This window comes from Pteronotus mesoamericanus, unplaced genomic scaffold, assembly GCF_021234165.1.
Source record: "Pteronotus mesoamericanus isolate MK-2021 breed Mesoamerican mustached bat unplaced genomic scaffold, CSHL_Meso_final scaffold_85, whole genome shotgun sequence".
NCBI classification, from domain to species: Eukaryota; Metazoa; Chordata; class Mammalia; order Chiroptera; family Mormoopidae; genus Pteronotus; species Pteronotus mesoamericanus.
Window position 1 is genome coordinate 69,052,831 of NW_026555329.1, and position 15,961 is coordinate 69,068,791.

At 38.4% G+C, this 15,961-nt stretch overlaps 1 protein-coding gene across 1 annotated transcript in view; it reads left to right on the forward strand.

The window, feature by feature from the left end:
- The window catches only part of EXOC4 (exocyst complex component 4), a 675,497-nt gene that overhangs the window by 35,945 nt on the left and 623,591 nt on the right, over window positions 1-15,961 (forward strand). The window lies entirely within an intron of this gene.

The following is a 15,961-nucleotide window of genomic DNA, read 5'->3' on the forward strand; positions in this document are numbered from 1 at the left end:
TGTCTGGGGGTGACAGAAGCTCTCGGGAGCGGATGGGCTGTATTTGGGTTTTCTTTTCCATAACGGGGGGCAGTCCCTTACTTTTGTTTCACCAAATTAGATAGGCTGTAAAACTGGAGAAGTCACTGAGAGGACTTGGTGGGAGAATTCATTCAGATTTTTAAGAAGAGTTTCTCTGTAAGACTTTAATCCGAAGCTTTTAAGGAAATTTGGTGACCTGGAGGGGAGGTGCGCCACGGTGCTCCATCCTGAAGCCCGGTTATGCGCTCAGCTTGAATCCTGGATTCCCACGGTGGGGGGAGGTTCATAATTAGGTCGGCTCCTGGGGGTGGCAGAAGAAGGGGCCGTTCTCGGTATCTTGTTCATAGTGACATCTTCCTTAATCATGGCTGTGGGGTGTCCGACAGAGAAAAAAAGTCGCCTTTCTGCTTTACTCTTGGTTTGTGCATTAGGATGCATATAGGTGCTAAATTATTAAGATTCAGCAATCAGAAGAGATAAGCTTATATAATATATATAGCACCTGTGGGTCTATTTGAATAACTGTTTTTGGTATTAGGCCTGCTTTTAAAGAAGTGCCATATATTAAAAATAGGTTGTAGAATTTATTTCTTTGTTAATTATGTTCTTTTAGGATTTCAGATTTTTTGTTTTATGGTTTTCTTACTGAAGGACTAATTTATTTACTTGAGCACTAATCAATAGTGAATAATCTCTTTTTTTTTAATTCATTCTCTTTAGAATGTCATTAAATATGTCTTGAACTTCGTGGTTGCAAGTTACAGATATTCAACTCTAGCTAATTTAGGTAAAAGAATTGCTGTGCTCATGTAACCCGCCTGTTGAAAGGACAGGCGTCCATGTGGAGTGCCGCCTCTCTGTTCTTTTTCATGCCTTCATTCTACTGTAGATGTTTCCTCCCCTCTGAGTGGGATTTGGGCGTTTGGCGAGAAGAAGGGGTATAGGCTGTAGCCTACAGCTCTGGAGCTTTGCAGAGGCAAATAATCTTTTTTTCTAATTAAAAAATACAGGGGTGGGATCTAGATTGGAGCAGCTTGGGTACTATCACTGCCAGTTCCAATTAAAGCTGTGTGGTTAGGAGGTGGGGAGGAAGAACAGTTACCTTCAGAAAAGGGTGAAGGTATGAGACAGACTTCTCAGAAGTTCCTGTTTGCTGTTTGTAGTTCTTTATATATTCTGGATACTAATCCTTTGTCTGTTGGATGGATAATAAATGTCTTCTCTCAGTTGGTAATATATCTTTTTTATTCTGTTTATGGTGTCTTTTGTTATAAATGCAGTAACGTTTCTTTTGTTGTTATGTTATGTGATTTTTATTTTAAGGATTTTCTTTTTCCTATCCCAGTGTCATAAAGAGAATCTCCTACAACTTCTTTAATCTGTTTGGGCTCTGTTTTCATATATGGTATGAACTGGGGATCTAATTTTATCTTCCATATAATTAGCCAGTTGGCTCGGACCATTTATTGACTCCATTTCCTACTGGTTTAATACCACCGTGTTCACACACCAAGTTTTCACATATGTGTAGGTGTTCCTGAGCTTTCTATTTTGTTCATTTGGTCTCGTCTGCACTAAAACCATGCTGTTTTAATTACTATAATTTTATAATTTATCTTGATAGCTGGTGAAGACATTCCTTCACCTTGCCTTTCAGAATTTCTGTGCTGTTCTCGGCCCTTACTCTTCCGTACGAATTTTAGTATCAGCATATCAAGTTCCACAAAAAGTATGTTGGGATTTTGATTAAAATTAAGAGAATTTCATCTTTGTAATACAGGTCTTTCAAGAAATAGGCTCTGTTTCTCATTTATTGAAGTCTTCATATACTTTATAATAACACTTAGTAATGCATTCCTTAGAGATACTCTTTTACATGTTTTATTTCTGAGCATCATATTTTTATTTGTTAAAACAGTGGCTTTTTATTAATTACAATTTATAGTTATTTGTTGCTGCTGTATAGGGATGCTGTAGATTTTCTTTTTCTAAATTGATCATATATTTCCCTGAAACTAATCCAAAACCCTGTCTGCCTGGAAAATGATGATTTATTCTTAAGACTTGGCTCTAATTTCATCATCTCTGAATGTCCCAGGTGATTAGATACTTTTCATTTTATAAAATTATGTATTTATTTTATTGTGGTAAGAATACTTGACATGAGTAGATGCTTTTCTTTGTTTTTGTAAGCTGTATGCATTTCTTAGTAACATAAGTGTTTTTGTTTGCTTGGTAGGTCACTGAGGGCAGGGGCTATATCTTACTTATTTTTGTCTGCCCTGTACTTAGCATAGTCATATAGTCAGAATTCATACATCATTAGTCAGATGGGTCGCTGAAAGAGTTTTACATCACTAAACAGAAAAAGGCATTTTGTTCTCTTTCTGGGAGCTCCTGTCTGATTTTTCTCCTCCAGTTTTTTTGTTTGTTTGCTTTTTAAGAGTTCTATAGTTTCTAATCTTTTTTTTTTTTACGACAAAAATAATAATTAAGATAGCTAATATATATTGAGCACTCGGTATGTGCTAGTTCCATTTTAAGTTATGCTACATTGTTAACACATTTAATTCTTTCAACAACCCTATGAGAAACAGGTTTCTAATACCATTTTCTTTTTCCAGATGAAATAGTTGCTTGCATGGTCTGGGGTGTTGGCACATCCTTTTGTTTATAAGAGTGAATAGTACAGCTTATAAGTGCTCTTTCAGTGGACTTCATATGAAAAAATAATCACATTTCCTTTTCCCGTGGTTATGTGATATTAGAAGTAAAATCCACTTAAGGCATCTGAAGGGTCCAAATGGAAACCTTTGCTAAAAGACATCAGAGGAAAGTGAAGACAATAATCTAGTCTTTCAAAACCCTCTGATTTCCTTGGATTCGTTTAACAAAAGATTTTGCATTTTTATTTTCAGGCAGGTGCAGATGCCCAGTAATTTAATCCCTACTCAGGTTAATAAATCCAGAGTAAATAAATCAGCAGTGACCCCGGCTCGGTCAGCCCCTGCAGTTCTGGCTTCACCATTGGCCTGCTCTGATAGCTAGAGGCTGGGCTTCTAGATGGGCTATTTCTTTCTCCTTTTGATATGATAACCTGAGTATTGCGTAAAATAATTAAATTGTCATGACTGGCAGTGTCTGCAAATAGGCATGGCCTTTTGTTTCCTTCTTCAAGGTAAACAGCTGCTGTTAGCTTACAAAAAGCTAAAAGTGATCCAACAAGGAGCCTGTATCCGTCACATTGAAATCAGAGACTTGATTTATATGGTAGCCTGTAGCTTTGTGATATGTACAGTTTAAATTAGACCTTTGCAGTCATTGTGCTGGGTTGATGCAGGCACATTAATGACATAATTTCTGGTTGCTGCATCACATTTCTGCAGTCTGTCCTTTGTATTCCACTCACATTAATTGAAGTAATTTTGGCAGTGAAGCGTGTTTCAAACCTCTGCATTTAAATTGAAATTTTAATTCCCTTATTGTCTTGAAAAGACGGCTGAAGATGCCTTGTTACAGGTTTCATTATCACTCAAAACACTCCAGCTGCTGGTTCTAATGTACAATGACTGATTAATTCTGGGAAGAATTAGTAATATAAGAATAGCAGTGTCTTCCCAGTGGCATGAGCTAACCAGGAAGGTATTTTGTGATAGTTAATATTTTTATGAACTTTTTTTTAAGGGAAATTTGTGTAGAAGTCTGCATCAAACTGACATTGCACAGATGAGCTTCGAAAAATCACTTACACAAATTCTGATTTATTAGTGCACAGAAACCAGTTCATAATTGCATTCAATCAGTGGGAACCAAACCAGTGCGAGTAGTGTTGAGGCACTTTAGCTGACAGTCACAGACTTATGACTAAAATAATTTTTTTCATTTCTAAGTCTTTCAGAGAGTGGAGAGGTTTTGAATGTCTTTTAATCATTTTGTCTTTTTATTATTTATATGCCTTTTTACAAAGAATCCATAGCCCTATAGTCAGATAAGAATTATTATGGTAATTATAATAATAACAACGTATATTTATGTAACGGCCTTCCTCCCAGAGGACCCCAGAGTGCTTCGCCAAAGGAATGATGTGGTGGAATTATTTCACTTACGCTGTGACGCTGTGACCACATCGGGGAGTAAAGAGAGTGGGCAGCTATTGCATAGTTTTCTAAGTCGTTATAATGAAAATAAGTATATTCACAATATATGTAGCCTACAAGATTCTCTGCAGTTGGATATGATTCAAGGTTATGAATGTCAGCATGGGTCTTAGTGTGGGTCAGATGGACCTGTGCTGCAATCCAGCTTTGACTTTTACTAACTCGATGGTTTAGGGCTAATTATTTAATCTGACTTTGCTGAAAGTTAGAGTTGAGAATAATACATACCCCCATGGGTGACTGAAGGGATTAAGAGATGCTAAGCTCTACATGTAAAGTAGGCACAATATAAGTGCTTAGAAATGTTATTTATAATTAATTGATTATTTTTACTGATACTGTAGGAAAGGACGTGGTGATGACCCCCAAGTTATAATCTCAAAAGCTGTTCTGAGTTGGGCTTGTTTTGAGCTGGGAAAAGGGTTGAAATAGGGCTGGGAAACTAAGCATTTTTGATTCCTTTTCTTTTTTGCCTAACATGGACCTTTATCTGAATGAAAGATTGTTCTGCCTTTTATACAACTAAAGGAATTACTGCAGGCAGATAGATAGGATTTTTCTCAGAAAACAAGTCCTGTGTGCTCTCACACATGCACTAATGGATGATCAAGACCCCAAAGCACTATGCCTTATTTTTTGGGATTTAACATGGACAAATTCAGTTCTGTGTCATCAGTTACCTGTTCAGCCTACACGTGTATGTTCACGGGGTACCCATTGACTATCTAATTATAAGTTGTGCAATTTGTTGGTAAACTGTCCAAGATCAGTTTGTTGCAAAATCTCTAAGTATTAAATGTGTTATTCTGCTGAGTGTCTTACCTTGACTTAAGCCAGTTCACTCTTGGGGGGTGTTCACCAAACATGTTGATTTTGGTGTTAGAGCAGTTGATGTTAAACTGTTCTTTCTGTCATTGCTTCAGTGAGGTAGCTTCTGTTGGTGTCAGTAAAACTTTGTCATTAGCAAATAAACTAATTCTTTTCTCATACTAAGGTCAGGGAAGGGGTGATCATGCATCCACTGTCAAATGATTAATGTACAAGTAAGAACAAAAGGGGCCAAAAAGCCCATCCCTTTCATCTGACTTGAAAGTTTTTGAGATCTCACAGGACTGTTTTTTTCCTCATCATGACTCTGGAAATGGTATTGAGATGAAAGCTCTATAAATAACAGGAGCTGGAACATTCTAATGAACTTACTGAACTCAGTGACTCTGCAAAAATGTTTTAATATTCTACATAGATTTCTTTACAACATGATAAAATATATATCAGTGATCAATAATGAAATAGCCACCATTAAAGCCCATCTGTTCCTAGTGTAGATTATTGACTTGAGAGACCAATGCCGGTATTCTGTACTAATAACTTAAGAGAAAACAGCTTGACACATGCTTTGATAGACAAATGATGGTGATGATGCCATTGTTGATCATTTGTGTTGTTGGTACTTATGTATCTGTAAAGGTGATCTTAACCTTTAAGGGATTTACACACGAATAGGAAGAGACAGATGATGAACAAATAAACAGTGTGTCTCATATCAGTATGGAACAAGAAACAGGGACCAGGAACAGTGGGTGTGAAAGTAATAGGATGGCCGGCTGTAGCTGCTTCTCGCTGCATTGGGGACCCCTCCATTCCCTTAAATACCTACATCTGATCTTCTTTTCAGAAAGATTTAGGAAAAGCTGCCCTGGTTGATGTGGCTCAGTGGATTGAGTGCTGGCCTGCAAACCAAAAGGTCACTGGTTTGATTCCCGGGCAGGGCACATGCCTGGGTTGCGGGCCAGGTCCCCAGTTGGGGGTGTGTGAGAGACAACAGATCGATGTTTCTCTCACAGATTGATGTTTTTCTCCCTCTTTTCCTCCCACCCTTCCCCTCTCTCTAAAAATAAATAAAATCTTAAAAAAAAAAAAGATTTAGGAAAAGCTGAATTTAAAGTTATGAAATAGGTAACCTTAGTTTTGTGTCAAAATTGAGTACCTTAGTGTGGCAGCTTTATTTTTCTCCTACAATGTAAAAGTACAGGACTTTATAGCAACAGTTTTTCTTGGGGCTAAATGCCCTTTCTATTTAGATTTGTTTTTGAAGGCTGGAGTTGCTAAAAGCCACCCTGTTTGATAGGCAGGGGGTCATTGTATTAGCTTTCATTCCCTTTTAGTGTGCTCATTTATCTGTTCATTTTATTTTAAAGCAATGAGAAGTTCTGTTTTATTGCACTGAACCTCCTAAGTTTAGAAATTTTAAATTGGCTTACTTGGCTGTAAGGCAACGTTTCCCAAACTCTGCAGATTAGGGAATCCTTAAAGTCATGGGGATGTAAAGTACAGCATAGGGAATATAGTCAATAATATTGTAATAACTGTGTATGGTGTTAGGTGGGTCCTAGACTTACGGGGGGGTGATCACATCATACGTTATATAAATGTCTAATCAGTATGTTATGCACATGAAACTAATGTAATATTGTATGTCAGCTATAATTGAAAAATTAAAAAAAATTAAAAAAAATAATTTTAAAGTCTGGGTCACAGTCTAGACTAATTATATTGAAACCTGTGGGGGTGGGACACCACTAGGCTTTGTAAATTTTGACATTGTCCAGGTGAATCCAATGTATAGACAAATTTGGAACCATTGCTGTAAGGTATAGCACATGCTGTGTAACAAAGCAAAACCGATTGTCCTTGACTTTATTTTTATTTAATACCAGCTCTAAGTAGTTAGAAACCAACTATTTGCATAAGACAGACATTACATTGAGATATTCACATTTATGTACTAAAATCCAAGGGGGTATCCCCCAAACCAGGATTATCTTCTGAAGTGTGGGCCCCTTGTAGTACAGGCTCCCCCTGCTAGGTGAGTATTCTAGGAACCCATCTGTATCAGTGTACCAACTGGTGGTGTTGTGAGAGGCTGCATTCTGCTTCAGTGTTTTTTTTTCTTTTTCTTTTTTTTGAAGACTCTTTCAGCATGTTTGCCTATTTCATGATGGGTGATTTATGAGTCTACCTGCCCACACCACCTTGAGTGTTCACCAATTTTTGTCCAAAAATAGCATGACCCCTGTGCCTTACCCTCCTTATTCACCCGACCTTGCTCTAAGTGACTCTTTTTGTTTCCCTGGATGATAAAAAGTCCTCAAAGGGAAACGTTTTGCTAATGTGGAAGAAGTGAAACAAAAAATGGCAGGAGCACTAAAAGGCATCAAAATCTGCGTTCAAAAGCTGTTTTGAGCAGTGGAAAAAAGTCTTGATAGGTGTATTGCATCAAATGGAGAGTACTTTGAAGGTGACTGAAGTTCAAACATAAGAATGAATACGCAATTTTTTATAAATAAATTCTGCTTTTTTGTATCCCCCTTTGTACATAAATAGTTTGATTGATGTTGCTTTGTTGCTGTCATGTAGTGCAGTTTTTAGATGGAACTGATGAATCTTTGACTCTTGTTCCGATTCTGTAATAGTGTGACTATGTGGTTAATAGGAGATCTGTTCAGTGGATGAAGTAGATGCTTGCTTTCCAGGTTGGGCTGACTTGGAACTCTTCAGAGCTGTCATCTTGGTGCTCCCATTCCTGCATCTTTATTGTGGGTTCTTATCTGATTTATAGCCAGGATTTAATGGATTGAAATTGGGGCATAAATTTATTTATTGACAGGTGGTGGCTAGGTACACTGTGGTATAGTGCACACAAAAATGGATGTAAAAGTCAGGCCTTCTTAATTCCAGTCCTGACCCAATGATTCACCAGTTTTATGAGCCGAGACAAATAAATCATTTTCTCTCTTTCTTCCTTCCTTTCTTTTCCTTCCTTCCTTCCTTCCTTCCTTCCTTCCTTCCTTCCTTCCTTCCTTCCTTCCTTCCTTCCTTCCTTCCTTCTTTCTTTTTTTTAAGTATCTTCTTCTACAGAGTGGATATACAAATACCCTGTCAATGTTATAGCGTGGTTGTGAGAATAAGAATGAAATTTTGCACAGGCAAAGTGCTTTGTAAAAATACCAGGCAATGTGAAGTGTAAACTAGTGTGGCCGGCAGTGTCGTCATCCCTGTCACACAGTGCCAGGCAGAAGGAAGAAGCAGTAGTCTGGGCTCGCTTCCACTGGGTAGCATTTCTGGCCTAGGGCTACCATCACTACTGCATACATGTTTTAATCAGCTTGACTCTGCGTTGTGTTTGTGTGTTACACACTTGAGTCCATAGGAGGGATAGTCTCGGTCAATAATAATGTGCAAGTTCTTCGCTGAACCTTCCATCACATTCTGGTTTCAGCCTTACAGACTGTGTTGCTTCAACAGGTTTTTGACTGGTCAGTCTGTGGCCAGATGGGGACCCTAGATATGTGTAAATTGCAGCAGATGACAGTGCATGTTGTTGATGGGAGCCCTTTATCTCAACTTGATGATGGTCTGAGAATGCTGATCAGTAGCTTTTGTTTGGCCTGAGGAGACAGGAGGAGCTTGATAAAGAAGTCTATTATCTCTGAGATCCATGCCAGTACTAATTGCTTGTGGTTGCCTAGCTCTTAAAATGAAGAAAGGCACATTCCCCTCATATTCTTTTGTGGGATTTTAGTAGTTCATCTCAGTAAAGAGCTGTGTAAGTGGTGAGCAGTGCTAATGGATTTGGGGCGCTGGCAGGGTGTGGGTGAATTGTCCTGATTTCAGTGGGAACCTTAAGCGATTCTTAGAGACCTTCTTTGCCAACTCTTAAGAGGACTGTTGTTCTGTAACTTTTTCTTGTTTTGGAATGACATGATGACAAATGTAAGTGACTTTGGGTCACTTCGTAAATGAGAGTGTCTTTCTTACTGGTCTCCTCTCTTGAGGTTTGGAGGAGATACCTAGGTTTCAGTTGCTCTCTTCATGGGGCCCTGAAGGGAACTGAAAATGGGAGGGATCATAAAGTTAGGAACAGAGAAGGATTTTTTTGTCTTAAGTTTTTCCATAAGCAATTACAATTTTTATCTTTCTGATAAGCTGTTAAGTATAATTTTATCAGGAAAGTAATTGTGAAAAGACTTAAGTTCATTTAGAACAAAAAAGGCTCTTAACTTGACATTGTGCATCAGAAACCCTAAATGTGTGCATAACTTTAGATTTGAATTCTACTTCTAGATTGTTCTATTAAGGAAAGATTAAAGATTGTAATTATGTGTTCAAAAATATGTATACAAGGATAATTATCACAGTAAGATTTGTGAAAGTAAAAAAAAACAGCAATGACTTAAGTATAGGGAATTGATTTAAGTTATTTGTGGAATATTCATATAATAGGTTAGTATGAAAACTGTATTTAGGGATGGGCAGATCTTTCCTATGTATTGCCAAAGGAAAAGAAAGCGTATTTAAAAATAACAGTTTTTTTGTAAAAATTTCCTGTGGAAAATGATCGGAAGGAGTTGATATAAAATGTGTTACTTTAGCCCTGACTGGTGTGGCTTAGTGGGTTGGGTGTCATCCTGTAAACCAAAGGGTCACCGGTTTGTTTCCCTGTCAGGGCATGTGCCTGCGTTGTGGGCCAGGTCCCCAGTTGGGGCGTATATGAGAGGCAACTGATCGATGTTACTCTGTCTCATTGATGTGTCTTTCCTTTTCTTTCCCGCTCCCTTCTCCTCTCTCTAAAAATAAATAAGTTAAAATATATTATTTTATACAATTATTGAGAATATGGAACATCTTTTTCCTTTGTGACTTTCTGTGTTTTTCAGGTTGTCTTGAATGAGCATGTATTACTTTAGTGATTTGGAAGAAAAATAAAGGTTAAGGAAAAAAGTACAGAACTTCCAGTTAATATGGTGGCATAGGTAAACATGGCTCACCTCCTCATACAACCACATCAAAATTACAACTAAATTATAGAACAACCATCACTCAACTGGCAGAAATTGAGTTGACTGGAAATCTGAGAACTACGAAATTAAAGAAATCACATCCATCCAGACTGGTAGGAGGGGCAGAAACACTGAATGGGCTCGGCCCACATACACGTATATGGATAAAAATTCGGGAGGGATATTTTGGGAGTGAGGAGTCCCAGCCCCATACCAGGCCACCAGCCAAAAGGTTCCGTTGACAGGAAGATAGGTCCCCATTGCTTCTGGCTAGAAAAATTCTAGAAAAAGAACTAAGTGAAATGGAGATAAGCAATCTATCAGATGCAGAGTTCAAAACACTGGTTATAAAGATGCTCAAGGAACTTAGGACCTCAACAGTGTAAAAAAGATCTAGTTGGAAACAAAGGATAAACTAATTGAAATAAAAAAGTTTACAGGGAAACAGCAGTAGAGTGGATGAAGCCAAGAACCAAATCAATGATTTGGAATGTAAGGAAGCAAAAAACAACCACACGGAACAAGAAGAAGAGAAAAGAATCCAAAAAAAAATAAAAGATAATATAATCTCCCTCTGGGACAACTTCAAGAGGTCCAGCATTTGTGTCACAGGGGTGCCAGAAGAGAAGAGAAAGAAGAAATTGGAAAGTTATTTGAAAAAATAATGAAAGAAATCTTCCTTAATTTGGTGAAGGAAATAGACATGCAAGTCCAGGAAGCAGAGTCCTAAACAAGATAGATACAAAGAGGCCTGCGTGGGTTATATGCATGACCCATGGGCATGAACGGCGGTGTGGGGACGGCCTGAGAGAGTGGCGTGCTGGGTGGAGAGGGGCACGGGGGAAAGATCAGGGCAACTGTAATAGCATAACCAATAATATAAAATAAAAAAAAAATTCATTTCTGGTACTCACTTTTTTTTTAATGTGTAAAATTGTGGTGGGGTCCCAGGCTGGACAACCTTTAAACATCCCTTAGAGTAGAAATTATTCTAAGAGTTATTCTAATATTCTAGAAACTATTCTAATTTCTAGAATATTAGAATAGAAAATCCCAATATTTCACTTCTCAGGTACTGTCATGCCGTGAGGCTTGGGCTAAGGGAGTATCTCAGAAGACCTGGCTTCCCCTCTCTAGACGTTTCCGTTAATAAAATATGGGAATTGTCTGGTAGAATGCCTTGATGTTGAAGAAAAAACAAAACAAGATGAAAACAAAAAAGGGGGGATCTCTGAAGCTTAAGAATAGCTTAATAAAATGGCATGGTTTTAGAACAAGTCTGTGTTTCACAGCAGTAATAGGATAGATTTTTCACATTTGATCCCTTTTGAGTTTTGTTTTCTAAAATAGAATTGAAGATACTTTAAAGAAGAGATTCACAAGGAAAAGGCCTTTTCTTTGACAGCACTTCCTCTCACAGCCCCCTTTTCTACATTCACTTATCAATAACTTCATCTCATTTGCCTTATCCTGGAAATTCCATTATCTTCCAGGCAGTCTATTGCATTAAGCTGGTTAGTGCCTAATATTGCCTCATTTACATTGACACGTGCTTGACCTCAGCCCTTCTGCTCTCTTTGTTAATGCACCAACAAGCGCTGATATCTCTCTGGAGCATAATCATTTGGCTGTTAGCTCAACTAATAACAACCCTTCATTTGAGCTTATGAAGGTTTATTAAATAAAAACATGCAGTCACCCCGGCACTAAAGTAATGAAGGGAGAGTGGAGGTAGACAGCATCGTGTTTTAATGGTGAGAGCATGCTGAGTCTGCATTATAGGTATTTGGTTTCCTTAGGGAGAGGGGGCACCTGAATGGGTCAGATCGATATTATGTTAGCAAACTGGTTTTAAGAATGGGTGTTTTTGATTGCCTGATTTGATCACTGATTAGCTACCGGCAGTGGAGTTGGGGGGTTGGGGGAAACGTTCTTGCTCCAGGCACTTGGCCTTGCCCTGTGCTTCAGCTTTCTAGGGGAGTCTGTCTTAAGTACCACGCTGTCAATAGCCCTGAGGCCTAAGACACTAGCAAAGCTGAGCCAACTGGAGCCCAAAGCATCTTCCCCTTCTGGGTTTCAAGACATGTTTCTTTGTTGTTTGCAGGCAAAGATTTTTGGCGTTCTTATTTAGTTAAGACTGTTCTAAAATTTTGTTTAACTTGTGTCTTCTTACAACATGCATATAGGAATGGAGTAGGTATCAATTCTATGGAATAGTCTAATTTCTTATTTTTTTACTACATCCATAAGTTGGGCCAAGGGAACATTTTCAGAATGTTTATGTTGTCTTACTACCAAAAAAGAAAAAAAAAAAAGCTTCCTTAAGGGTGACAAAGTGATGGATTCAGAAGTGCTAAAACATTTTGGAACCATGTAGTTATCAGAGTCCTGAAGGAAATATTTGTTTTGGACTCAACACTGGCAAACATTTGCTTTCTTAGGGAATATTGTTGCCAAAATAAGCATTTTCATTAGCCAGCAGAAGGGTTGGTTATCAGGTTGGTTTTTGTTTGTTTGTTTGTTTATTTATACCTTCAGGTTTTCCTTCTTTATTTTGGCTTGAACCTTCGTTCTATTTATAAACAGTTACTAATATCGTTTACCTTTGTGTAGCTCACCCCTCCTCTCCACAAACTAAAAAAAATAAAAAGACCAGTAGGTTTCTTTCTGCAGTGAAGCAGCTGTTGAGAATGGCCAACTTTGGTGCTTCTCCAAAAAGTTTCCATTGGTTTATGTTAAAGCACAAAACTACATCTTCACCTAAGCAGCTTGAGGAAGACTGGCAGAAGACAGATACTTCACTATGGAATAATAATTTCCTGGTTTAAACTAAAGTGAAATTGAAAAATAGACACTTGGCAAAGAAAAATTACTAGTACTGTGGTTTCTAATGACAAAGATTTCTTTTGTTGTAGACTTCTCTCTCATCTCAAAGTAAAATTATTTGAAAAATCAGACAGTTCTTCATTATATACATTTTAGCTGTTTTTCGACCTAGGTTTTGAGTTACAGAAACGGTTTTTGGAATTTCTGTTTCCTTAATGGATAGGTTTCTAATAACAGACATGCTGTCTTGTTCAATATCATGTATTAAAATGTTTTGTAAATGTTTGCTTATTTTTATAACCCTAAAGGATATACTTGTTTTTATTCCAAAACATCTTTCTGTTATCTATATGAGCAGTTTTCAGTTGTGTTGAGTAGAATGCCAGCGTTCTCTTAGATAATAAGTGGTGTTCTATGAAAAAAAACTCTACAATAATATCCCCCCCCCCCAAATAACTTTATAAATACATGTTAGAAAAATTCCAGATACATTAGTTGGCTCATTATCTACTTGTAGTAATCTACTGTGAGAAATGGTGTGGCATACTTGAGAATTCTGGGTCATGGTAGAGGTCATTTGGGGCATGAATGAATGATGCATGAGTGGCGGGTCGATGTATAGGCAACTTTCACCAGTGAACTGTTCCGCTGTCTATTGTCTACTTGACCTTTCTACTGCTGTCTTGTCCTACAATTTAATTGTGTGTGTGTGTGTGTGTGTTTGCGTGTGTGTGTGTTTAGTGTCATTATTTAGTGTCACAAGTAGTCACACTTATGAACCTAATTCTGATAGTTTGTCATAGCCACTAACCTGTGAGACCCTTTTGCTGCTGTCTTCTTTGATCCAGCTGCATCTCTTGAATTTCTGTCCATGTGTGTGTTCTTTTAAAAGTGTCCTGTAGTCATTGAGTTTGGAACACAGTGAAATAATTTATGAAGTAGCCATGCCTCATACATTTAAAAAATCTCTTTAGTTATATTTTTATTAGTAGTTACGCTCATTTCTAAATGTAGATGGATTTCTTTCTTAGTGAAGCCTTAATGTTAGTACGTTAGTAAGTGCCAGGAAGCCAGACCCCGCCCCCACCTCGCCCTCCTCCCCCCTCCCCCAGGACGGCAGAATTGATCATCAGTGATGGTTGTTGGGTTGAGTGCTGTCTCACCAAGTTTTCCTTTATTAGTAAGTTTTATGGTGCAGGCTACTTAAAGCAAGGTGAGATAAAATGTCAGATTTCTAAAGTGATGTTCTAGACCTTAAATGTTGCATTAGCAACTATTTTATTCAAATTTGTTTGAGGACCACTTAGTAAGGTTAGAGTAGGGGAAGACAGTGACCTTGCCTAACTTCCATAATTACAGCTTTATAAGTAGACTTTGGGTAAGAGAAGGACAGAAGAGAAAACACTGCATTTTTGTATAGAAATAAGAGACTATTCCCTATTCTTGTTGTGGTAGATTTTCAGATCTTTGAAATTTTAAGACTGCTCTTGACTGTGTGAGTGTGTGTTAATTGTACTTGTATTTTGGGTAAATAGAACCTATTCAGAGAGTTTGTCACCTAAATCAGCAGTCTCCAACCTTTTTGGCACCAGGGGCTCTGGATTGGTTTTGTGGAAGAGGGGGAAACAGAAGGCCCGGTTCCTAACAGGCAAACAGGCTGTGGACCCATACTGGTCCGCGGCCTGGGACCCCTGAACTAAATAGTTATAAGGGTTCTATGAAGGAAACAGCATTTTACTGGAAATGCTACATTGATGCACACACTCTCTGAGATTTCTTTATCCACGGAATAAATAGGTTCTGTCAAAAATAATTTCAGTGAACACTCAGTGTGTGCCAGGGACTGTGCTAAGTGTTTTACCTGTATTTAAAAAAGGTTTTAAGCCCTGGCCCGGGGTGGTTCAGATGGTTAGAGCATCGTCCCAATACTCCAAGATTACGAGTTCCATCAGTAGTCAGGGCATGTACAAGAATCAACCAACGAATGCAGAAATAAGCGGAACAACAAATTGATGTTTATCTCTCCCCCGACCCCCCAGTCAATACATTAAATATAAAAATATTTTTTAAAATTTTAATTAGGTGTCTTTGAAAGTTGACATTGTCATATAATTTTGTATTTGAAACTTGAGCTATTTGGGTTAAAAACCTTCCATGCATATTCCTTCAAACAAATCAAGTGCAGATGTGCAGTGGGTGATTTTTAAGCTTAAATATCTCAGTTGGATTTAATTACCATAAGGGATAAGGCTACATGATGGACCAGTGGTTTACCAAATTATTTTTCATTTTCTGGATCTCCATGTCACTAAAGGTTAATGCATCCTCTTTTCTCTGCTAGAGACTCAAGTTAAAAATCCATTTTAGAGCACAAGTGTGAATGAATTTGTTGTTGTTTTTCCTCCTTGGGGACACTTTGGTCATTTTGCAAGGCTGCCTTTCCATTTGGAATTGCTGGCAGCTTGTGCAAGGCCCAGGGGCTCGCGAGCGGGGGCAGCTGCAAGTCAGCATGAAAATGAACTGGCAGGCGTCAGAGGGCAGCGCTGGCCCAGGGCTTGTCACTCCTTCATTCCCTGATTCTTTCTTGGTTAACTTAAGGGAACTTATTTGCTGCTGACATTTGATTATAGCGTATCACACAACGAGTGAGACGTTTGCGGCTTAGCCTTTGCTTTTCCTCCCGCCTCAGGCCAGCTCGCATCGGGCAGCTCCCCAGCTTTCTGTGCTCGCAGCCCACAAGCTCCGCCAGGCCTGGGTGTGTTGGTATAGATCTGTGAGCGGCACGTACCGCTGGTGTGTTTCATGGCTTTCATTGTCTGTTGCTTTTGTAGAAATGCTTAATTTTTTAGGGGCATGTTCATTTGCATAAGTACATTTAATGTTTTTACCCTGCAGTAAGTATTATTAGTAATTGCCTTTGTTTGTACATATTAGGGATATTTAGAAGTATAAGCTAAGCAGGTAATAGGCGCAGCACGCTAATCTCTTCAGGGAAGTGGGTGGGTGGTAGTATTCTGTCCCCCGCCCCCCACCTTCAGCTGTGGCCAGCTCTTCTCTGCTGTTGTTATTACTACTTTTGCATTCTTTGTGTTACTCTGCCTTCCCCTTTCTCTCTCC